Source organism: Mesoplodon bidens (assembly GCF_964165515.1).
Source record: "Mesoplodon bidens genome assembly, chromosome: 9".
Classification (NCBI taxonomy): domain Eukaryota; kingdom Metazoa; phylum Chordata; class Mammalia; order Artiodactyla; family Ziphiidae; genus Mesoplodon; species Mesoplodon bidens.
Window position 1 is genome coordinate 72,251,756 of NC_138166.1, and position 24,857 is coordinate 72,276,612.

A 24,857-nucleotide genomic window follows, 5' to 3' on the forward strand; every position below is an offset into this window, starting at 1 on the left:
GGAGGAAAGAATAATCTTTTCAGCAAGTGGTGCTAGAACTGGATATCTATATGCAAAAGAATGAAGTTGGGCCCATATATTACACCATATGTAAGCATTAACTCAAAATGGATCAAAGATCTAAATATAAAAGCTAAAACTATTAAACTCTTAGAAGAAAATATAGGCATCAATTTTTATGACCTTGGATTAAGCAATTGTCTCTTAAATATGATAGTAAAAGGATAAGCAACAACAACAAAAATAGATAAATAGACAAAAATTTTAAACCTTTTGTAGTTTAAAGTATACCATCAAAAAAGTGAAATGACAACCTACAGAATGGGAAAAAAAACTTTGCAAATCATATATCTCATAAGGAACTTGTATCTAGAATATATAGGGAGCTATTACAACTGAGTAATAAAAAGACATAATTAAAATATGGGCAAAAGATCTGAATAGACATTATCTACAACAAAGAGATACAAATGGCTAATAGGCACATAAAAAGATGCTCACATAATGAACCCATATAATTCCCATCAGGGAAATGGAAATCAAAATCAGAAGATACTTTTGCATAAATTAGAATGAATATAATGAAAAAGAAACGTAATAGTAAGTGTTGTTAAGAATTGGAGATATTAGAACTCCTACACATTGATAGAAAAAAAAGTAAGCTGGTACAGTCACTTTGGAAAACAGTCTGGTATTACCTCTAAGGGTTAAACATAGAGTTACCATATGACTCAACAATTCTAATACAAAGCATATAACTGAGAGAAACAAAAACATAGTTAACATAAAAACTTACACAAATATTAATAGTAGCATTATTCATAAAAATCCAATGTGGAAACATCCCAAATGTCCACTAACTGATGAATGGATAAACAAAATGTGGTATATCCTTACAATCAATGCATTTGACAATAAAAAGAAATCAAATACTAATTCTTGCTACAACTTTGATGGACCTTTAAACATTACGGTAAGTGAAAAAGTCATTCAGAAAGGACCACATATTCCATTTATATAAAATGTCCAAAATAGGAAGATATATGGAGATAGAAAGTAGCTTGCTTAGGGTTGGTTGCCTGTGGGGGGCAATGAGGATGGGAAATTATGAGTAAGGAGTGTGGTATTTCTTTTTGGTGTGATGAAAATGTTATAAAATTGCTTGTGCTAACATAAAATTGTACACAACTCTGTGTTATACTAAGAACGATTGAATAATATATTTTGGGTGAATTGTATGGTATGTGAATTATTTCTCAATAAAAACGTTTTTTAAATTCTAGTCAAGAATGGAGTTATAGTGAATGTAGACACAGAGAGCATGTTTCAGGAAGGGGGTCTGCTAAACAACAGGATCAGATAGACACCAAAGACATAGTATTATGCTGCTAATTGACAAGGAATGTGTAAGAAAATATCTCTTCACTAGCAAAGATACACTGCTTGTTTTAGTCCATTCAAGCTGCTATCACAAAAATGCCATAGACTGGTAACTAATAAACAACAGGAATTTATGGGCAGATTTGGGGTCTTGTGAGGGCTACTTCTTTGTTCTCAGACAACTATCTTCTCCCTGTGTCCTCACATGGCGGAAGGGGGAAGAGAGCTCTCTGGGATCTCTTTTAGAAAGGCACTAATTCCTTTCATGAGGGCTCCATCCTCATGACCTAATCACTTCCCAAAGGCCCCATCTCCTAATACCATCACCTTGGGGATGAGGATTTCAACTTATACATTTTAGGGGGACACAAACATTCAGTCCATAGCACTGCTTTAGTGAGTAGTCTCAATAAACATGAAAACTATACCTTTTAAAATAAATGTCAACTGTTCTATATTGATTCTCCTCCCTCTTATCTTTCCTAAACAGGGTTTTAGCCAGATTCTATAACTTTTCTGCAATTTTTGGCTATTAGAACAGTCTATTTCTGGCATTCAAGAATTAGCCACTTAAGTTTAAAATGTAAATCTCACACCCAATGTCAAGCTATTCTCCTCCCTTCTCCCCAGAACAGGGTGGAGCTGGGAAGGAAGAAGCTGTTGTCTGGTTCTCAGAATTTTTCTCTTCCTCTTCCCCTTTAACCTGTTTTCTACCCCTCCTCACTTCTCCCCTACCTCTTCTCTCCACGTTTTAGTTGTGGCTGTCTTTGGGGTGGTGATGAAGGGAATGAAGGAGGAGCAACTGTGCCATGTTTCAGAGAAGATTCCTAGGTGCAGAAATGAAGAGCCTCAGGAGCTTGTCCTTAGCACCTTGATGAGGACTTGACCTGCAGAAAGGTTGGGTCATTTCCTACCCATGTGAACTGGCCTTTATTTACCTTTTCTCTGGTCTCTTCCCAAATACTGGTATTGGCTTCTATGCCCAAAGGGTCACAATCTTCCTCGCCTGCTGCTGAGACTTCACCCTTATTCCTTATGTTATTTTACTCAACTCTTTGGGAAAAATGTTTTATTTAAGCAATCTCCACTCTACTCCCAATCCTATGACTTAGATATAAGCTGTTAGTTGTTACAGGTTGTTAACTCTAGCAATTTATTGTGAGGTTGTTACATAGAAAGTATTGTACTTGCAGAGTTGACTTTTCCTCTTCCTGTTTTGTCTTAATTTGGGCAGTGTAGAAACTGAATTGTCAAAGACATCAGCAGTTACTGTCACTCTCAACTCCCATCCTCTTCTTTGCTCCTCCTTCTTCTTAATCTGCTGTTTTCTCCTGTTTTTCATTGCTTTCTTCAAAATATCAGATTTCAGCTGAAACCCTATTCAAATCCAATGAAATCATTGGCAGCTGGAAACTGTGTTTCTGTGTGTGTGTATTTTCTGATTAATTGCTTCTTTCAGTAGAGTTCAACCACTTTATCCTGGTGGTGGCATGTTGAACACAAAGGCACGCTAAGTACTAAATAATTTATTTCTAGCTCTTTCAAACACTACCATGTTCTTTGGTGACTTGGGCAGCAGTGGTGATTATATTTGTAGACTTGCCTTCTTTGTCAAAACTGGCAGTGGCTTTTTTGACACCATTAAAAATGACACTGACAGTACAGAGTCCTTGGGGTGGCCCACAAGTGTTTTGTTTTGTTTTTTTAAGAAAATAAATGTCACAGTACTGTGGAAACAATCACACTACTGGCACTTAAAATCATACCTCAAAATGCCAAGGTAAAAATAACTTGGGACAACAGATCAGACTTTAAGAATACGGTGAGAAACAGTGAGATTGAAACTATACATTTGTAAATTCTTCCACCTAATTCTCCCAGGCTACCTATATAGGGTGTAGCTACTCAATTTATGAGCTGGACAGGCATGAAAAATTCTTGTTTCTCTATGCCCTCTTTTAGTAGACAACTTTGGATCCACAATTGGTAACTTCTCCAGATGCCAGCCAACACAGATTTCTGGACAACTTTCAGAGCTACAGAGGAAAAGTGGGAACCCACAAAGTGGGAAGGGACCCTTCAATACCATTTGTCTTGAGATTCTGAAGTATGACTCTCACTTAACTACCAGCCAGAGAAGGCCACATGCTGGAAGAGGCACACAAATGAAAAATGAAAAGACTTTTACTTATTTGCATTCTATATACATTTGGGCAAACACACTTTATTTAACCATTCTTGAGTTTACCTGACCATGATAGACATAACTGGAAGGAGAAATTGAATCTTATTTTTATAATTTAATACTAAATATTTTTACCAAAGTAAAACAAGGAGAATGCCAACCCAGATGAAGAAATTACACCACAGCATGAAATATACTAAGCCCTTGAAATTGGGTTGCACCTTCAACTACTGACCATGTTTTCCAACTAAGTGCCCTTCTAAGTGCATGAAAAGAACAGGCCTGCACGCACTGTGAGGAAGTAAGGTTAAGAGTGTGGGCATGGTTACAATAAATCTTTTATTTTCCTTAAGGGAAAGTGAGAACACAATCACCCACCACCACAAACTATGTAGTAGAGTTTCCCACATTTGGAGAAATTGCAGGGTTCAGTATATCTGGAATGTAATGCATAAACCTCACCCTGGGAAAAACACCCTCATGATCAGGTAAGTATCAAAAAGTCCTTTTAGTTTTCCAGACTTGAAGTCATACCTTTATATCTTCTCTGGGACAGAAGAAAGTCTACTACCTCACTTTATCCCCAACCCTGGCTCATCATAGCTAAATATCCCAGATGTTTCTAACTCATCTGTCTTCTTCCACTTTCTTCTCTCTCAGTCTTTCATTTTCACCCTATGTATCTATGTCAGGTAGACTAGCTTTCCCGAACTCCACCCATCTTAACACTCCTATGCTTAAGAATCAAATATGGCTCTTTGTTGTCCATCACATCAAGTACAGTCATGTTAGCCTGGCACTTTATTTTTCAATGGTCTATCTATCTACCAGCACCCCTTTCCACTCCCATATCTCCACCTCATTCTACACATTTCAAGGTCTTTTCCACTTTCTATCTCTCTCACCTCATCTCCACCAGGAGTGCACCTCTATCTACTTTGCTCCCTCCTCCAATGTTTCTCAACCATGGTACCAAAATTTCTGTTGCCTGGAGAGATTCTGATATGCCCCTCTTTCCCTCACTCCATTAAGAATCATAGTCTTTGTTTATCCTACTAGATAGGGATTTGTAAAGCTTTACTTTCCTTGATTTGCATCATGAAAGCCAAAGTCACTGGTTTTGATCTCTTCTTAAATATAAAATTGTTGTAATATCGAAGATTTTTTTTTCATATAACACCCTTCCTCTTCACTTCGAAGAAGCTGATATTCTCCCTCCTTTGAAAATCACAAACACATTTAAGTCCTTGCATGTCAGCATAATCTCAATCTTCCCTAAATGTCATCTTTATTCACCCTTCTTTGAACTTTTATGGCACTTATGACACATACTTATTACTTATTTCAGGTGTGTTATTTTTAATTCTTCAATGAAATGAATAAACTTCTTAAAAACAGCAGTCATGTCATATTTCTCAATATTTTCTTCTAGCCTAATGAGAAGCATATGATAAATATTAAAGTTCATATTATCGATTATTCTGCTCAATAATTGGAAATATCTATCATAAAAATGTGCCTGTCTGAATTATGACTCCTCAGTAGTGTTTGTAAAAACCAAACACACAGATAATCCATGTATTTATGAAAGGAAAATTACAGTCTTCAGGCTCTGGGCAAATTTTTTACACATGAAAAATACTCAGAAAAATAACATTAGGGATAATGAACTGTATGTTTCTGAGTTGGATGAGGTTTTCAAAGTAATCACTACCATATATTTAGTGACAAGTTCTCTCAGTGCCTAACAGTTTCTGGGAATCTGTGGATGGTTTACTCATTAAACTGTTGCTTACAATCTACTCCCAACTTGTTTTTCCTACACTAATTTATCCCTTCACAAATTATCTCTTGTTCAGAAAAAAATGTATATGAGAAATACTTTCCACTCATCTTGCCAAACCTGTTAAGAAACATTCCATTTGTTCTTCCAAAGCTAATGTTTACCTTTTCTAATAGACATGACTTTCATCTGAAGTCTGATATTTTACAAGTTTTCATTTACCATTTTAGAAGTAATATTTTGCCCATGTTATACAGGTATTCACCACCAATACTTTCACTGAATTCTGTATCAAATATGATTATGAAACAAATCACTGGAATATACTGATAAGAAACAAATTATTTTCAAACTACTTTAGCATGCACTTAGAGTACCCTGCGTTTTTACAGGTATGTGGAAAATTCTACACTGTTGGAAGAATGCTTTTTTCTTTTTTTTTGAGAAAACAAGCTTTGTTTTCTAAATAAAGTTTAATAATATATTCAGAAATGATATTCTCCTGTCCTTGGTTTTCAAGTACTTAAGGAAAAACAAATGACTTCTGGAATTTTGTTTACTTACATGGGTTTTGAAATATATTACTCAATAAGGTCTTTTTTCCTTTTTTTAGGAAAAAGAGTAAACATTTTTCATTTCTTGATAATTCAAGCACACTTACAACACATTCACTTGTTCTTTCATAGAGCACCAGGTTTGACCTCATATATGTGTAACACATGATCTTCTAAGATAATGAATGTTTTTAAGCATTTTTTTGATTTATGTTGTTGGCTCACCAACCATTCCCAGGGAAAATGAGGTGGAATACCTCCAAATATGCCCTTCTCACCTTCCTCCTCACACCTCTCTTTCCTGCCAAAATCTTGTTTTCACAGTTGTATTTTGTTACTGATGTTCACTCTGTGTGGTCCCTTTCTAACAAGAAAATAGAGAAACACCCTGGTTGATTTTCTTTCTTACTGTAATTCGAGACCCTTGGGAATTTGGAGGGCCAGTGATTTGCTCTCCATGGCCCTCTTTCTTTCTTTCTTCCATAGAGCTCAGCTTATTGGATGGATATAGAACATCAGGTGCCCATGACTGGGGGATGGACCAGATGCTTACCCCAGTGCTTTTCTCTAGGTGTGTCCACATGTGCAGTCCAACCATTATGGATGAATTGTCAGATTAGTCAGTGAAACAATTTGTTCTTTCTAATGAATTAATTGGCTGGTTAGTTAAAATAGCAAGCCACAGTCCTCAACTGTTAGGGTAAAATGGTGATTTGTATAAGGATAACCTAAATTATTTATCAAAAAATGTAGAGCAGTGTCATGCTCTGTATGCATCCTGGAAAATACAAACGTAATGTCATCTGGCTCTGCCATTGCACAGAGAGCATGTTAAGTGGACATTCTTGCTTTTAATTTATCATTCAGACATACTGTATGAGTGAAGCTTTAAGTGAATACTTCTAAAATATTACTGTGTTGAAATATAGATCAATGGAACAGGATAGAAAGCCCAGAGAAAAACCCATGCACCTATGGTCACCCTATCTTTGATAAAGGAGGCAAGAATATAAAATGGAGAAAAGACAGCTTCTTCAATAACTGGTGCTGGGAAAACTGGACAGGTACATGTAAAAGAATGAAATTAGAACACTTCCTAACACCATACACAAATATAAACTCAAAATGGATTAAAGACCTAAATGTAAGGCCATACAATGTAAAACTCTTAGAGGAAAACATACGCAGAACACTCTATGACATAAACCACAGCAAGATCCTTTTGTACCCACCTCCTAGAGAAATGGAAATAAAAACAAAAATAAACAAATGAGACCTAATGAAACTTAAAAGCTTTTGCACAGTAAAGGAAACCATACACAAGACAACCCTCAGAATGGGAGAAAACATTTGCAGATGAAGCAACTGTCAAAGGATTAATCTCCAAAATTTACAAGCAGCTCATGCAGGTCAATATCAAAAAAACAAACAACCCAATCCAAAAATGGGCAGAAGACCTAAACAGACATTTCTCCAAAGAAGATATACAGATTGCTAACAAACACATGAAAGGATGCTCAACATCACTAATCATTAGAGAAATGCAAGTCAAAACTACAATGGGGTATCACCTCACACCGGTCAGAATGGCCAGCATCAAAAAATCTACAAACAATAAAAGCTGGAGAGGGTGTGGAGAAAAGGGAACCCTCTTGCACTGTTGGTGGGAATGTAAATTGATACAGCCACTATGGAGAACAGTATGGAGGCTCCTTTAAAAACTAAAAATAGAACTACCATATGACCCAGCAATCCCACTACTAGGCATATACCCCAAGAAAACCATAATTCAGAAAGAGTCATGTACCACAATGTTCATTGCAACACTATTTACAATAGCCAGGACATGGAAGCAATCTATATGTCCATCGACAGATGAATGGATAAAGAAGATGTGGTGCATATATACAATGGAATATTACTCAGCCATGAAAAGAAACGAAATTGAGTTATTTGTAACTCAACTACAAATTAATTGAGTTAATTGAGGTGGATGGACCTAGAGTCTGTCATACAGAGTGAAGTAAGTCAGAAAGAGAAAGACAAATACCGTACGCTAACACATATATATGGAATCTAAAAAAAAAAAGGTTCTGAAAAATGTAGGGGTAGGACAGGAATAAAGACACAGATGTAGAGAATGGACTTGAGGACATGGGGAGGGGGACGGGTAAGCTGGGATGAAGTGAGAGAGTGGCATTGACATATATACACTACCAAATGTAAAATAGATAGCTAGTGGGAACCAGCCACATAGCACAGGGAGATCAGCACGGTGCTTTGTGACCCCCTAGAGGGGTGGGATAGGGAGGGTGGGAGGGAGACGTAAGAGGGAGGGGATATGGGGATATATGTATATGTATAGCTGATTCACTTTGATATACAGCAGCAACTAACACGAGAGTGTAAAGCAATTATACTCCAATAAAGATGTTAAAAATAAATAAATAAATAAAATATTACTGTGTTGAATGAGATTCAAATTTGGAAAAAAATCAGTTCTTTTAAAGGAGCAGGAACATTGGAAGTTAAAAAAAACAAAACCTTAGAAATTATGAGTTTAGCTTAAAACTTGGTCATTAACACATCCCTTTGGTATATAACAGAGAACAATACATTCTCACATCGCTACAGTGCCCTTGGTTCTGCAATCCTAGAGCACTTAATAACAAATACAGTTCAAATTAGCAACAGAGCAATAGATTTCCTAAAGGAATTACTGTAGAGAAAATAAAGGAAAACAAATCAGCTTAAAGTTTAGATTGAAGAAATGAACCATGGAGCTTTCTTTATTTAATTTGACAATGTCTTCCAGGTCAGAGGCCATGTGACTACAGATACACAACTGAGTTAGAAGCTGGCTGCTAAGAACAACCACAACATAACTGATCTTCATATTATGCACTATGTACAGGCACCAAGAGCTTAGTGTCCATTAACTTCTTCAGTCCTCACAACGACCCTGTGACGCAGAGTATTAGTTTCTTTGTGATGCTATAACAACTTGCCACAAGTTGAATGCTTAAAAAACAGAAACCCATTTTCAAAATTTTGGAGGCTAGAGCCCTCAAATCCAGCAAAGATGCACCACCTCTGAAGGCTCTTAGGAAGAATCCCTTCTAAGGATACTTGTCATTGGATTTAGGGCTTACCTTGATATTCCAGGATTATCTCCTTATCTCAAGATCTTTAGCTTAATTATATCTGCAAAGACCGTTTTCCAAATTAAAGTAACATTCACAGGATCCTGGGATTAGGACATGGACATATTTTTTGGAGGCCACCATTGAATGCACTACAGGTAGGTAGTATTACTACCTCCATTTGCAAATGAAGAAAATGAAGCACACTAGCCAACATTTATTGGACTACATGCCAGGCACGATATTGTTTTATATACACTATACTGTCTATTTAATGTTCATAAACATCCCATGAGGTAGGTACAATTCTTATTATTGGCATTTTACAGATAAGGAAACTTGAGCTGAAAGAATTTGCTTAATATCTCACAGTTTATAAATGATGAAGCCAGGATTCAAATGCAGGAATGCATGATTCTAGAGCCTACAACACTCCAACACTGAGCAACCCTATTCCTCCAAATTCTACCATGTACATTAGGAGGATCAAAGGGGGTGGGAATATCACAGGGTATTGAGATAAATTATGATACTTCAAATTGCTACTCTGCTACTTACTTGCAAGCACAATGACCTTTTGGAATTAGTTTCCTTAAACATAAAACAGAAATGTTCATTATAAAAATTTACCTATCTCACAAGTTACCCCTTCCACCCCATGAGTGCTGAATATTTTTTATTAATGTTATTGAGGGATAACTTAGGTACAGTAGACAGCACCCACTTAAATTGAACATATTGTTCAATTCAATATGCTTTGATAGTTGTATATACTTGTGAAACCACTACCATAGTCTAGACACAGATTTCCACCACTCCTAAAAGATGATTCCTGACCCTTTGAAGTCTATCCCTTTTTCCATCCATGACTCCAGGCAACCACTGATCTGCTGTTCCATTTCATTAAAATTCAATCATATGATCTATATTCTGGGTCTGGCTTCTTTCACTCAGCATAATGTTTTCAAGGCTCATCTGTGTTGTTGCATGTATCAAAAAATCTATGCCCTTTTATTGCTGAGTAGTATTTCATTGTATGGATACAACACATCTTTTTTATCCATTCACCTGCTGATGGACATTTGGAGTATTTCCAGTTGTTAGCTACTGTGAATAAAGCAGCTAGTTATAAGAATTTGTTTACAAATTTTTGTGAAAACATGTTTTTACTTCTCTTGGATAAATAGCTAGGAGAAGAGTGTCTGAGTCGTATGATAGGTAGAGGTTTAAATGTTAAAATGCCATACAGTTTTTCAAATTAACTGCACCAACTTATATTCTGACCTAACTTGTTAAACTTGGCATTTTTGGTAATCAAGAATGTATAAGGGGCTTCCCTGGTGGCACAGTGGTTGAGAGTCTGCCTGCCGATGCAGGGGACATGGGTTTGTGCCCCGGTCCAGGAAGATACCACATGCCGCAGAGCAGCTGGTCCCGTGATCCATGGCCACTGGGCCTGCGCATCTGGAGCCTGTGCTCCGCAACGGGAAAGGCCACAACAGTGAGAGGCCCACGTACAGGAAAAAAAAAAAGAAAAAGAAAGAAAAAAGAATGTATAAGAAGATACCAAAGTAGTCCAGGTAGATGATGGTAAGGGCCAAACTAATATGGAGGTTTTTAAGGGTGGAGGATTTGTCTTTAAGAACTATCTTCCTTGGAGGAAAATATGTATAAAACCTGGTGATTTACTGTTTATTGAATGTATGCCATGAGGAATGAGTAAGGAAGGCTCCCAGTTTGCTAATAAAGCCTGTGGTCTCAATTTGAGCTTATACTGTATCCATACTTGGTATACATACTTGGCTTTAAGACAAGCCCATGATTGTTTTGTATACAAGTAACTCACCAGAAGTCTATCTGTGGAAGAGACATGGAGACCTCTTACTAGTTAGAGTCATAAGGGAAGTACATCGCAGTAAGACTCACAGATTTGATTCACTAACAAAGACTTATTTGTTAGAGAGGGGAAAACAGCTTATTTTCTGTCTCTCAGATTTATATTTGGCTCCTTTTCCTTTGGACTATTCTATAAGTTCTAGGGGGGAAAATCATTTAAATAAAAACTCTGCAAAATCTGTAAAGGATCAAGAGCCATTGCCATTTGGCCCTCTTTGCTTTGTCTCATCTGATTTTTGTTTCTCTGTTTCCCCTTCCTACCTTCTTTTGAGCTGATAGACTTTGGGAATTCAATGTTAATTCTTCTTCTGACCTTTAGCCATACCTCCATGCATTTTTTAATGGTTGCTCTAGGGATTATATTGTGCATCATCAATTTATCAGAGCCTACTTAGAATTAATATTCTACTTCTCATAAATTATAGGTAACCTGAAATAGCATAGTCCTATTTACCTTCTCTTCTTTGTGCTAGTGTTCTACATATTAACATGTAAAAACCTCACAACAAAAGTTACTTTTCCTTTAAAGAGTCTTATGATGTTTAATTTGAGAGAAGAAAAACAGATATGATATTTTGTAATCTCCCACATATATGCCATTACTGGAGGTCTTCATTACTTTCTGAAGATCAGCACTTCCATTTGGTATCTTCACCCTTCTGCCTGAAGAGCTTTAGCATTTCTCATAGTACAGATCTGCTGGTTTCAGATTATCTCCATTATCTTGAATATTATCTTAAAGTTATCTCAAAATATCTTCATTTACTTTTGATTTTTGAGGGGTATTTTCACTGGAAATAAAATTCTAGGTTAACAGATTTTTACGTTCCTTTCATTACTTTGAAGATCATCCAATTGCTTTCTGGCCTCCTTTTTTTCTTTTCTGATTAGAAGACAGATATCATTTGTATCATTAGCTCCATGTGTGTAATGTGCTTATTTTTCTCTGGATGCTTTCAAATTTTTCTTTTTGTCTTCAGATTCAGCAGTTTGACTATATGTACTCAGTGTGCTTTTCTTGGCATTAATCCTGCCTGGGTCTGTTGAGCTTCTTGAATCTGTAAATTAATGCTTTTCATCAACTTCAAGAGGTTTTCGGTCATTATTTCTTCAGTCTTTTTTTTTCTCTACTCCATTCTCTCCTCTTCTGGGACTCTAATACCATGTATTTTCAATAACTGCTTGATTTTATCCCACAATTCACTAATACACATTAATTTTTCTTCAATTTTTTCTGTTCTTCAGATTGTATAATTTCTATTGATCTGTCTTTCTGTTTACTGACTTCCATCTGCTATCACTAATCTGTTGAGTCAATTCAGTATTTTTTTAATTACAGTTACTGCACTTTTTCAGTTCTAAAATTTCAACTTCAGTTTGAGTTCTTCCTTATAGTTTTCCTTTCTCTGCCAAGATTTACCATCACTTCATTTATTATAGCTATAATTTTAAGTCCTGAACATATTTATACTAGTTGTTTGCCTGCTGATTCCAAATTTAGGTCATCTTGGGTTCAATTCCTATTCACTGCTCTTTTTCCTGAGTATAAATAACTTTTTTCTGTTTCTTCATATTTCTATCAGTTTTTGACTGTGTGCATTCGTCCATGAATACAAGCAGTTTATATTATATATATCAATAACATAATATATAACCATATTATATAACATTTATATAATACATTATAGAAATACTTGATCCTCTTATATTTCTCTGAAGTGTGTTTATTTTGTTCTAGCTGGCAGTTAATTTGGCTGAAACCAAACTTTGTGGTCTTTCAAGGACTGATTACCTGCTAGCTTTCACCTAACTTTGGTTCTTCTCCAATGTCTTCAAGTATATTTTTTTAATATTTTGTCTAAATTTTATATTGTTATTTGTGGAAGGATTAGTCCAATTAACCTATGATACCATTACCAAAAGACTGATGATTCATCCAGTACCATTTTAACAGTTTATAACACAAAAGACAGATATTTGCTCCCCATTTGTCCTAGAACCTCATGGAATTTTAGTGCATTTGTAGTATTATTTATGTTGCTACATCAGGATTACCAGCAACGTGATGGTGATCCTGATCACATCCTATTAGCATCTCACAGAACATACTTTGGGAAAAACATGTTATTTTTTCACTTGAATATTATGTTGTCATTTTTGGGTTTTGGTGTCATCTGTCTACTCCATTAGATCATAAGCCTCTCTTTCGTCCTTTTCCTCTTTAGCAAAGATTAAAGCATCTGACACCAAATAAGGCCTTAATAAAAGCTCCTTGAGGCAAGAACTAATCTGCTATAATAGAGATATGATTGAAGTACTAGGAGCCCAAGTGATGTAACTCTCCCTGGAGAGGCTAAGGATTTTTCTGAGGTGATATTGGGTCTTAGAGGAAGAATAGAGTTTGACAGACAATGTGGTAGGGCTTTACCTCTTAGGTAATGATGAACCAACAAAATCTAAAACCTAGACAGTGACAACTTTAATTTAATTAGCTTTAATTTTAGGAAGTTAGGTCTGCCAACTGTTTATAGGATCGATAAGAGACAGAGGGAGGTACATGAACAGTAGGAGATTATTCCAAATGTTGAAGGAAAACATAATGATTACAGTAGTGATCAAACAAAGAAAAAGTAATAGTGATATTTGAGAATCATTTGTCAGCTACTTTCAAGTAGGATTTGGTGACCAGTCATATCTGGATGGTGAAGGAGAAGAGAGTCAAGATTGAATCAAGGATTTCAGCTTGGAGGATTAAGAAAAAGGTGATTTACTCATTCATTCAACAAACATTCAGTGACTACGGTATTCCAGACATCACTGTCCTAGGTCCTGGGGGTGTAGCAGTGAAAAAAATGACAAAAATACTCCCTCTCTGAAGGGAAGTTGTTTGACAAAAATAAATAAGGAAAAATGTGTAGTATGTCAGATAGTGTTAGGGATATTGAAAAAAATAAAGGAGGGAAGGAGGATAGGGGATGCTGCTAGGGGACTACATTTTTAAATAGGTGGCCAGGGAAGATCTTACTTAGAAGAGATCAAAAAAAGAGGAAGGTGAGAGAGTTAGCCATGTAGATATCTGGGAGGAGAGCATTACAGGCAGGAAAAACAGCAAGTGTAAAGACCTTGAGATGTGTTAAGTAACTGCAGTAAAGAAAAGAGTCTTAGTAACAGATGTCTGTGTGAATAAGTATATGTGTACAATAATGAGAGATGTTGGTCTCTCTTTTACACAAGCTAGGTGTGGAGTACCTAAAGGAACACTCAAATGTATCCAGACTAACTTATAAGGCTCTATCTAGATCAGGAGCAAGATCTATGCAGGAGAAAAAATTTGGAAGTCATTGTCAAATACAGTAAGTACTCCAAATCCAGGGCTCATTCCTCCATACCATGAGGAAGCAATTTAAATAAATAGTACTTTTGTGTGAAAAGTGCCAATTTGTGCCATGTTGACAATTGCACTTTTAAAAAAGGTTTGGATTTTAGAGTTAGTCTTGAGGTTGGCACACTCCATGGACTTCCTAAAATGAAAACACATGGTCACAGAACTATAAAGAAAGCTCACATAGGCCTAACCCTTACATGCTAAAATCATGGGCTCAGATGTGGGTTACGCTCATCATCAAAATGTCACTTGTCCTATATCATTAGTGTAGTTGACATGAGGTTGTTACTTTAGCTTCAACTGTGGTAGGAAAGTAGGCCTAATGCCCAGGGACATCTGGTTTAGCAGTGCATTGGAACTCCAGAAGGTTCACTCCAGATTTGCACAGCCTAATATGCTCCTAGAACTGGAAATGGGACATTTTTTTTCCACTACCATTTTGACATCTAAGAAAATAGGAACTTGCTAAGAACAGGAACAAAAAAAGTCTTCTCAATTTATTACCTCATTCTTGAGAGTTATAATTATTTGACTATGTGTAATAAACATTCAGTGCAAACAAAACTGAGTGCCTGATGAAACACCATGCAGTTTATGCATTCTTACCCCTTTTTTTTCCTGCCATTCATTGAATAGAGACTTTGCTACAGAGAAATTCTTTCAGGGTTTCTGTACACATGCATGTTACAGGAAGAATTGTGTTTGGGGCAGCCCAATAATTGCTTCAGAATCTCATTAAACTTGAATATATATTTATTTGAATCTCTTTGCTGCAGGAGGAGAGTGGGGATAGGGTAGACGAATGGGTGGCCTACTTTGGAGTCTCCCACAACGGGGTGGGAGAATCACATTCAGGGTTGAAGCAAAAGCAAAGAGTGTACCTGAGCAAAGATTTGCCAAACCAGCCCTGGATAATGGACAAAACCAAAATCTAAGCAGGGAAATTGAGACTCACACTGCCCAGAAGGGAGTCAGAAAGACTAGAGGTGGGACAAGGGCAAGTGCAAAACTGGGGCACAGAGTCAAGAGTTTGCATCCTGGGAGAGGAGACAGAGCATGAACAGGTCAGGACCAAGAGGAGTTACTGGGATTGGAACCCAACAATAAGGTAGATATCAGCTGTCACTTGTGATTTTCTATTAGGGAGCATAGCACTTAGACAGGCTGTTAAGGATTTGTTAGTAAATGTGAGCTATTCATTTGTAAGAGACATTGGGATAGTTATGATCTTTTGTATAGATTATTCTTTTCAGTTTTTTTAAGTTTCATCTCAGAACCCTTTGCTCTAGGTTTTTCCTTTATCTAGAATGTCCTTAGCACCTAGCCATCCCATGAATGGCATTCCTACCTTCCATTCAAACCTCACCTAAAATATCACTTTGAGAAGCTAGACTACACAGTCTAAAAAAGCCATCTAGAACCTCCTGTGTAACATCTCTTTATAGGATCTACCAACACTAGTTGCCTTTTCCTTTTTCTATTAATCTCTTCTTCACTTCCTTCCTTTGTCCACTTCCTCACAGTAGACTGCAAGTTCCATGAGAGTGTGGACCTTGGCTGACTCATTTACTATGGTAGCTTCAGCACACAGAAGAGTATGTGATTTTAGCTAAATTCTGAAAAAAGACAAGGATGTCCACTCTCACCACTTCTATTCAACATAGAACTGGAAGTCCTAGCCACAACAATCAAACAAGAAAAGGAAATAAAAGGTATTCAAATTGGAAGGGAAGAGGTAAAATTGTCATTATATGCAGAGGACATGATACTATATATAGAAAACCCTAAAGACTCTACACAAAAACTTCTAGAACTGATAAATGAATTCAGCAAGGTAACATAATACAAAATTAACATACAGAAATTAGTTACATTTTTTAACACTAACAAAGAAATATCAGAAAGGGAATGTAAAAAAAAAAAATCCTTTTAAAATTGCACCCAAAAAAACCCCCCAAAAAACCAAACCTTTGAAATAAACCTGACCAAGGAGGTGAAAGGCTTCTAGGCTGAGAACTATAAAACATTAATAGAAGAAATTAAGGATGATTCAAAAAATGAAAAGATATCCCATGCTCTTGGATTGAAAGAATTAATACTGCTAAAGTGGCCATACTACCCAAAACAATCTCCACATTTAATGTGATCCCTATCAAATTACCCATGACATTTTTCACACAACTAGAGCAAATAATCCTAAAATATATATGGAACTATAAAAGACCTAGAATTGCCAAAGCAATCCTGAGGAAAAAGAACAAAGCAAGAGGCACAATCCTCCTGGACTTCAGACAATACTACAAAGCTACAGTAATCAAAACAGTGTGGCATATGCACAAAAACAGACATATGGATCAATGCAACAGAACAGACAGCTCAGAAATAAACCCACACACCTAAGGTCAATTAATCTTTGACAAAGGAGGCAAGAATATAAAATAGGAAAAAGACAGTCTCTTCAGCAAGTCGTGGTGGGAAAGTTGGACAGCTGCATGTAAATCAGTGAAGTTAGAACATACCCTCATACCATGCACAAAAATAAACTCAAATGGCTTAAAGACTTAAACATAGACATTACAGCATAAAACTCCTGGAAAAGATCATAGACAAAACATTCTCTGACATAAATCATACCAATGTTGTCTTAGGTCAGTCTCCCAAGGCAATAGAAATAAAAACAAAAATAAATGAATGGGACCTAATCAAACTAACAAGCTTTTGCACATCAAAGGAAACTATAATAAAACGCAAAGTCAACCTATGGAATGGGAGAAAATATTTGCAAACGAGGCAACTGACAAGGGTTTAATTTCCAAAATACACAAACAGCTTATACAACTTAACAACAAAAAACAAACAAGCCAATCGAAAAATGGGCAGAAGACCTAAATAGACATTATTCCAAAGAAGACATACAGATGGCCAGCAGGCACATGAAAAGATGTTCAATGTTGCTAATTGTTAGAGAAATGCAAATCAGAACTACAGTGAGGTACAACCTCACACTGGTCAGAATGGCCATCATTAAGAAGTCTACAAAAAACAAATACTGGAGAGGGTGTGGAGAAAAGGGAAACCTCCTGTACTGTTGGTGGGAATGTAAATTCATGTAGCCAGTATGGAAAACAGTATGGAGGTTCCTCAGAAAACTAAAAATAGAATTACCGTATGATCCACCAATGTCTCTCCTGAGCATATACCAGACAAAATTATAATTCAAAAATTTACATGCACACCTATGTTCATAGCAGCACTATTCACAATAGCCAAACACGGAAAAAACCTAAATGTCCATCAACAGATGAATGGGTAAAGAAGATGTGGTACACATATACCATGGAATACTAATCAGCCATAAAAATAAAAGGATGAAATAATGCAGCAATATGGATGCAACTAGAGATTATCATACTACATGAAGTAAAACAGAAAGAGAAAGATATCACTTATCTGTGGAATCTAAAATATGACACAAACGAACATATCTACAAAATAGGAACAGACTCACAGACATAGAGAACAGACTTGTGGTTGCCAAGGGGGAGAGGGGTTAGAGGAGGGATGTGTTGGGAATTTGGGGTTAGTAGATGCAAACTATTACATGTAGAATGGATAACAACAAGGTCCTATTGTATAGCACGAGGAACTATATTCAATATCCTGAGATAAACCATAATGGAAAAGAATATTAAAAAGATATACACACATATATGTATAACTGAGTGTCTTTGCTGTACAGCAGAAATTAACATAACATTGTAAATTAACTATACTTCAATGAAAAAAAAGAAGAGTATGTGATTCTTAATATTCCTCAATAAAGATTTTAATCAAAGCATACATGAATGGATTATTGCTAGACTAACTAATCTTCCTTAAATTTGCTTAAGTTCTGGGCTTCCCTGGTGGCGCAGTGGTTGAGAGTCCGCCTGCCGATGCAGGGGACACGGGTTCGTGCCCCGGTCTGGGAAGATCCCACATGCCGCAGAGCGGCTAGGCCCGTGAGCCATGGCTGCTGAGCCTGCGCATCCGGAGCCTGTGCTCTGCAAGGGGAGAGGCCACAACAGTGAGAGGCCCGCCTACCGCAAAAAAAAAAAAAAAAAAAAAAAAAAAAAAAAAAAAAAAAAAAAAATTTGCTTAAGTTTTTTGCATACTATAAAAAGGAGCTACCAAAGGATCCTGCTGCCCTATCCTAGGAGAATGGACCAATATTAATATTCTGCCAAATTGTCAGTTGTCCCTTAAAGGTATCTGTATTTTATATCATAGGAAATAAGTTGTGTTAGTCATGCATTTCTTAGTAGTAAAAAGCTACGTGAAAGACCACTCCTAACTCTTCTTATTTATTCTAACCCTCCAGCATTATATAACTTTAAGATTCTTCTAAGAAAGGGGAAAGCAGACAACTGGACGGTCTTGGGAAAGCATCTCCTTCATCCTGTATCTGATATTTAAGTGGTTGATATGAAGAATACCAAAGAAAGAAATGTTAGGTAGTATTCTCATACACAGAAGAGATTTAATTTTATTTCTAAATAAAAAGGATTAAAATCTTTTAAAAAATGTATGTGTACCTGACCATTTAAAGAATCTAAACCTAAAGTCAAAATTAGTAGTAAACTCTTTTGTAGCCTCTGCTTTACCTATTTACAAATTCTCCACCCTAACCCTGAGATTCTCCACTACAATCACCTGGGGGCACTTTTGCATATTTCAGATGCCATCTCAGGCTCACAGATTGAACTGATCTGGGTGAGGCTAAGGCATTTACACAGAGCCTTAAATTCTTGACATAGCTAACTTTTAGAAACAATAATTATTGTTTATGATAGGGAGAGATTGAAAATTATATAAATATCTTTAAAATGTTGTCACAGCAGATTTAATGATATAAAAAATGTTGATGACATATAGTGTGAAAAGCTTAGGTTCACATTAAAGAACAAAAAGCAAAAGTTAAAATAGATGTATTATTTTTAAAGTTTCCATAGCATGTTCTTTACTTTTCACTCAAAAATAAAGTTAGCAGAATTTGACTTCTCTGTGATTCTTAATTGGTTTTAGTTTATGGACTGCGTGTGAACCATAATACAAAAGAGAGAGAGAGAGAAAGTTGTCAAGACAAGTATCATTGTCTGGGATTCCTCTTAGGATGGATTTGGATGCTGAATTTGGAGGAAGTTCACCTTAGCCAGCTTTCTTGAGGTGCAGAGCTTTTGGAACACAGACCCGCTGACTGGAGAGGAAGTGGACAATGGGCATATGTCACCATTATCTTAAACTCTGGGGTACAAAAGTTTTTAAGTTCTAAAACCTCAAATGCTACTAAAAATGGAACAGATGATAATCCAGCACCTCAGGAACCTTGATCCAAGGAAGAACAAGGAGTAATTAAATTTGTCAAATAAAACTGAGGAGATTCTTTCTTCCCATATTTAAGAGGGTACAGGGAGAGAGAAGCCCTCGGTCTTTTGTCATTCTTTCTTGGGCCTGGGTCTGATTCCACAGGACAGGGGGAGTTCTGCTGTTGCCTATTAAGGTCTGTCATCACTTGTGTTTTTAGACTGAATTCAGAGAAAAACAAAACATCACCCCTGGCAATTTAGTAATGATTTGCTCTGACTGACCATATTTTAAAGGTGAAGTAGTTCAGGCCCTGGGAGATTCTGGGACCAAATAGAATCTGATACGGTTCCAGCTGAGCTCATCACCACCACCATGTACTGCGTCCTCACCTCAGACATGTCTCAGAGTAACTGTCTCCCAACCAAGCCAAGTCAAGAGGGGCCAAGTCAAAACACTAAGGGAGGGAACCTATGAACAGAGGACAAACTCTGTCATGTGAGTTCTAGAGACCTGTAGTGAGAAGGTCCTGGGTGCCAGGCTTTGCTCCCTCAAGTTTGAATACACACTGACCCTAGGCCTGGCCCAGCCTAAGCTTACTAATGTCCTAAGATTTTTAGGAATCCAGAAAAAAAACTAATCTAATCTAAACTAATCTAAACCGTACAGAGCCGATGAGGTTGGATTTTTTTTTTTTTTTTTCTTTTTTCGGTATGCGGGCCTCTCACTGCTGTGGCCTCTCCCGTTGCGGAGCACAGGCTCCGGACGCGCAGGCCCAGAGGCCATGGCTCACGGGCCCAGCCGCTCCGCGGCATATGGGATCCTCCCAGACCGGGGCACGAACCCGTATCCCCTGCATCGGCAGGCGGACTCTCAACCACTGCGCCACCAGGGAGGCCCAAGGTTGGATTTTAATTATCTCCATTAGCGTTTGGTCAGGACTCAGAATTTTAGTGTCATAGTCCCAACTGATGGAAAGCAAGTGTTTGCAAAGACTGAGGCAGGAAGACAAAAGTTTAAGTCTTTCATTAAAAAACAAAGACACTTTAAACAGTGCAAGTCCTCAATACTGGGCAGTAGGGTAGTGTATGTTGGGAGAATTTAGACCTTAGAGGGAATAGGAATACATATGAAATAACCAACCCAAGACTTCTCACATCTGCATTTTCTTTGGAAGACTTCTACTCAGTAAAAAACCAGGTATTGTTTTTCTATTCTATTCTAGATTTGGTCAAAGTTTACAAATGGTGAAACTGCAGTTGAAAATTCATTTTTCCAAGAGTAATGTCATTAGCAGAAAGACTTTCCTATAAAGATAGGAACCAGGAAGCGAACGTTAATTTTAACTTTCTAAATTACAGTTTAAAAAAAAATCCAGAAAGAAAAAGTGGCTGAAACATTAATGCCACATGCAAAACAGAGCAAACAAGAAAGAGAAATTTATTTCCTATTTTGAATGGGTAATAAGACTGAGAGGAGGAGAAAAATAACATTATATGGTAGGTGGCAATTTCTTTCAAACTAGTCATATACTAAGGTGTAAAACTGTACACAGTTTGGAGAAGTCTGCTGATTCTCAGATACTTGATTGGTTATGGGCAAACAGGTTAGTATAAACCGACTGAACAAAAGATGTCATCGTTTTTCCTCATCAAATTAAAGAGGGTTGTAAAAGTAAACTTTTAAAAAAACATCTTGGCAAGCGTGTCTCACCTGCTGTCGAGTTGGATCATTGTGATAGAAATTGCAGGTTAACATCATGCTACATTATGTATTTAAATGGATATCACTTCTTTTTTTTCATTTGGCTAGAAGATGGTAATCAGCAGACAAGTGCTCTCCTGATGCTTATAGGAGGGAGCAAAATAGGAGATCAAATGTTTCTCACCCTCTACAAATAACTGTCTGCAAATGTGTGGGTCTGTCAGAATTCCAGAAAATAGTGAACATTTCCCAGCTGGTAAGGCACTGCTCCTTTGACTCTGATGTCTGCCTCTTACCACAGCGTGCAAATTATTTAGCAACTGCCACATTATTTATAGGTGTAAATTGCACAAATTAATCTCATAAATAATTCATTTGGGGGGTGTGAATTAACAATGTAGCACAGTAAAATAAAAATCTATTTTTGCAAAGCAGTTATCGATTGCTATTTTGAGTTAGATATGACTTTTTTCCCCAAACAATACTTTTAGAACACTGCATGTGGCCTCTTAAGGTTTAGAACCAAGATTCTGCAGAATGAGGAGAAGAATACAAGTATCCAGAAAATCCAGGGGAATGCCCTAGAAGATAGAGAATTGTGGCAAAAAAGGGGAATTTCTGGTGAAATTGTCCAGATAACTGCCTCACTTTTCCAATTCACTTTGGGTGTATAGGTAGACACTCCCATAATAAGTAGAACTTTTTAATGTGGACAAATAAAAATGTCTTTTTTCTTAGAGAGAGCTCTGAAATATACAGACTCATAGGTAGAACTACTTTGGTAGGGAAGAGAGCACAGAGTGACAAGTTGTCAAACTATTTCACCAATCAAAAAATAAGAATCTGACTCAGGTACCCCATAGATCATTTTTAAAACTCGAGACAGAAGGAAGAATCTCACTTCTCCACAGTAAGACATAAGAATGTCACCGCGGACCTAAGAGAAAGACAGTCACAAGTTTGTTTGCTAGTAGACTCCTAGGGAGCTGAACACAAAAATCCAATAAATAATTAGCTCTCCTGTGACAGGCTTCTGAATTACTGTGATACATTAATTGGACAAAATTAGCATGAATTAAGGCAAATAAGTATAACATGTAATTTATTACTTACTAAGCATGGTGCTGCAGTGGAAGCTTCGGATTTCCCTTAAGATTGCTTTAACAGCTATAATGCATTCCTTAATTTACTCTGTGGAAAATCAATTTTTTCAGAGTTCATTAAGCACCAATATGTTACAATGCAACTCTCTAGAGCATAGATCCTCAATACATTATGCAAATCCATGCCAGTGTGGTACCAATATGTAAATAGCAGTAATATTGTCAGCCTCCTATTGATAAGTCTGACCAGAATGAGAAAACTTAGAACTTCTTGAACCTGTTGACTTTGTGTGTGACGGGGCTGTGACATGCTGTCCTTTGCTGACTATCATGCCAATATTTCTCTGCAAGAAGCATCAAAGCTTTTGTCAATGGCTGGTAGCAGTGTCATTTCTTTTTAATTCCATGTCTTCTTGTCTATGCCAAACAACAAGTCAACAAGTGTTTAGTAAGTATATAGTTTGGGCTGAGTTCAGTCATTTTAAAATTTTAATTGATTATATATACATGCCTCATATACCTCATTTGAGCCAGAGAAATAAGTGAGGCTAACAAAGCCACAATTTCCTGGAAATACATATCAATTCCCCAATTTATATACCACTAGTCTATATAGGTTACATTATTAACAATAAAAAAATGCAACACCTGATTTGACTGAAAATAAATTTGTGAAAAGCAGTATGTTCAAGACAAATGTAATCTAATGCAATTTGCTTGGCTCAAAAAATTATTATAAAAATGCATATCTGCAATGTCTGGTTTTCAAAGGGTTGATGATTTTTGTGCCCCAGTAGATAACAGCTCTATAACCCTTTATGACTTTTTTCAAAAATTTTTGCCAGTTTAATTTCTAATTAATTTCCAATATTTATTTCTCTGGATTATTCATAGCATTTAAAAAGTCAGCTAAATCTCAGTGTTCAGTGGTAGGATGCTACAGACTGAATTATGTCCTCAAATTTGAATGTTGAAGCCCTAACCACCAAAGTGATGATATTTGGAGATGGGGCCTTTGGGAGGTGATTAGGTTTAGATGAGGTCATGAGGGTGGGGTTTTCATGATGCAATTAGTGTCCTTATAAGAATATAAGAGACAATAGAGAGCATACTTGTGCTCTTTCTCTCTCCACCATGTGAGAACACAGTGAAAATGTAGGTATCTGCAAGCCAGGAAGACAGCTTTCACCAGAACCCAACCATGCTGGTACCCTGATCTCAGGTTTCTAGTCTCCAGAACTGAGATAAATAAATTGTTGTTGTTGAAGCCACCCAGTCTATAGTATTTTGTTTTGGCAGCCTGAGCGGACCATGATATAGAGTAACATTTGGAACAATCTAAATGCATAAATAAATTATGTTTATTAAAAAATATTATGTAGACTATTATTCCTTTCATTTTTTGTTTGTTGGTTGGGGTTTTTTTAAATTGAAGTATAGTTGATTTATAATATTCTGTTAGTTTCAGGTGTACATCATAGTGATTTATTTTTTTGCAGATTATATTCTATTACAGGTTATTACAAGATATTGGGTATAATTCCCTGTGCTCTACAGTAAATTCTTGCTGCTTCTCTATTTAGTGTATAGTAGTTTGTATCTGTTAATCCCATACTCCTAATTTGTTCCCCCCACCCCCGCTTTGGTAACCATAAGTTTGTTTTCTATGTTTGTGAGTCTGTTTCTATTTTGTATATAAATTCATTCATATTATTTTTTAGATTCCACATATGAGTGATACCATATAGGATTTGTCTTTCTCTGGCTGACTTATTTCACTAAGCTAATATTCTCTAGGTCCATCTATGTTGCTGCAGATGGCAATATTTTGGCGATTTTTATGGCTAGTATTCCATTTTGTGTGTGTGTTTGTGCGCACGTGCGTGCGCACATGTGTGGGTGGGTGGCTATGTGTGTATAATATATCTCCACATCTTCTTAAGCCAATCGTCTGTCAATGGGCACTTGGGTTGTTTCCATGTCCTGGCTATCATAAATAGTGCTGCTATGAACATTGGGGTGCATGTATCTTTTTGGATTAGAGTTTTGTTTTCTGGATATATACTCAGGAGTGAGATTGCTGGATAATATGATAGCTCTATTTTTAGTTTTTTGAGGAACCTCCATACTGTTTTCCACAGTGGCTGCACAAATGTACATTCCAGCAGTATAGGAGGGCTCCCTTTTCTCCACATCCTCTCCAGCATTTGTTTGTAGACTTTTTAATGATGGCCATTCTGACTGGTGTGAGATGATATCTCATTGTGGTTTCGACTTGCATTTCTCTGACGATTAGCAATGTTGAACATCCTTTTTATGTGCCTGTTGGCCATCTGTATGTCTTCCTTGGAAAAAAAATTTTTTATTTTGGTTGAAGAATA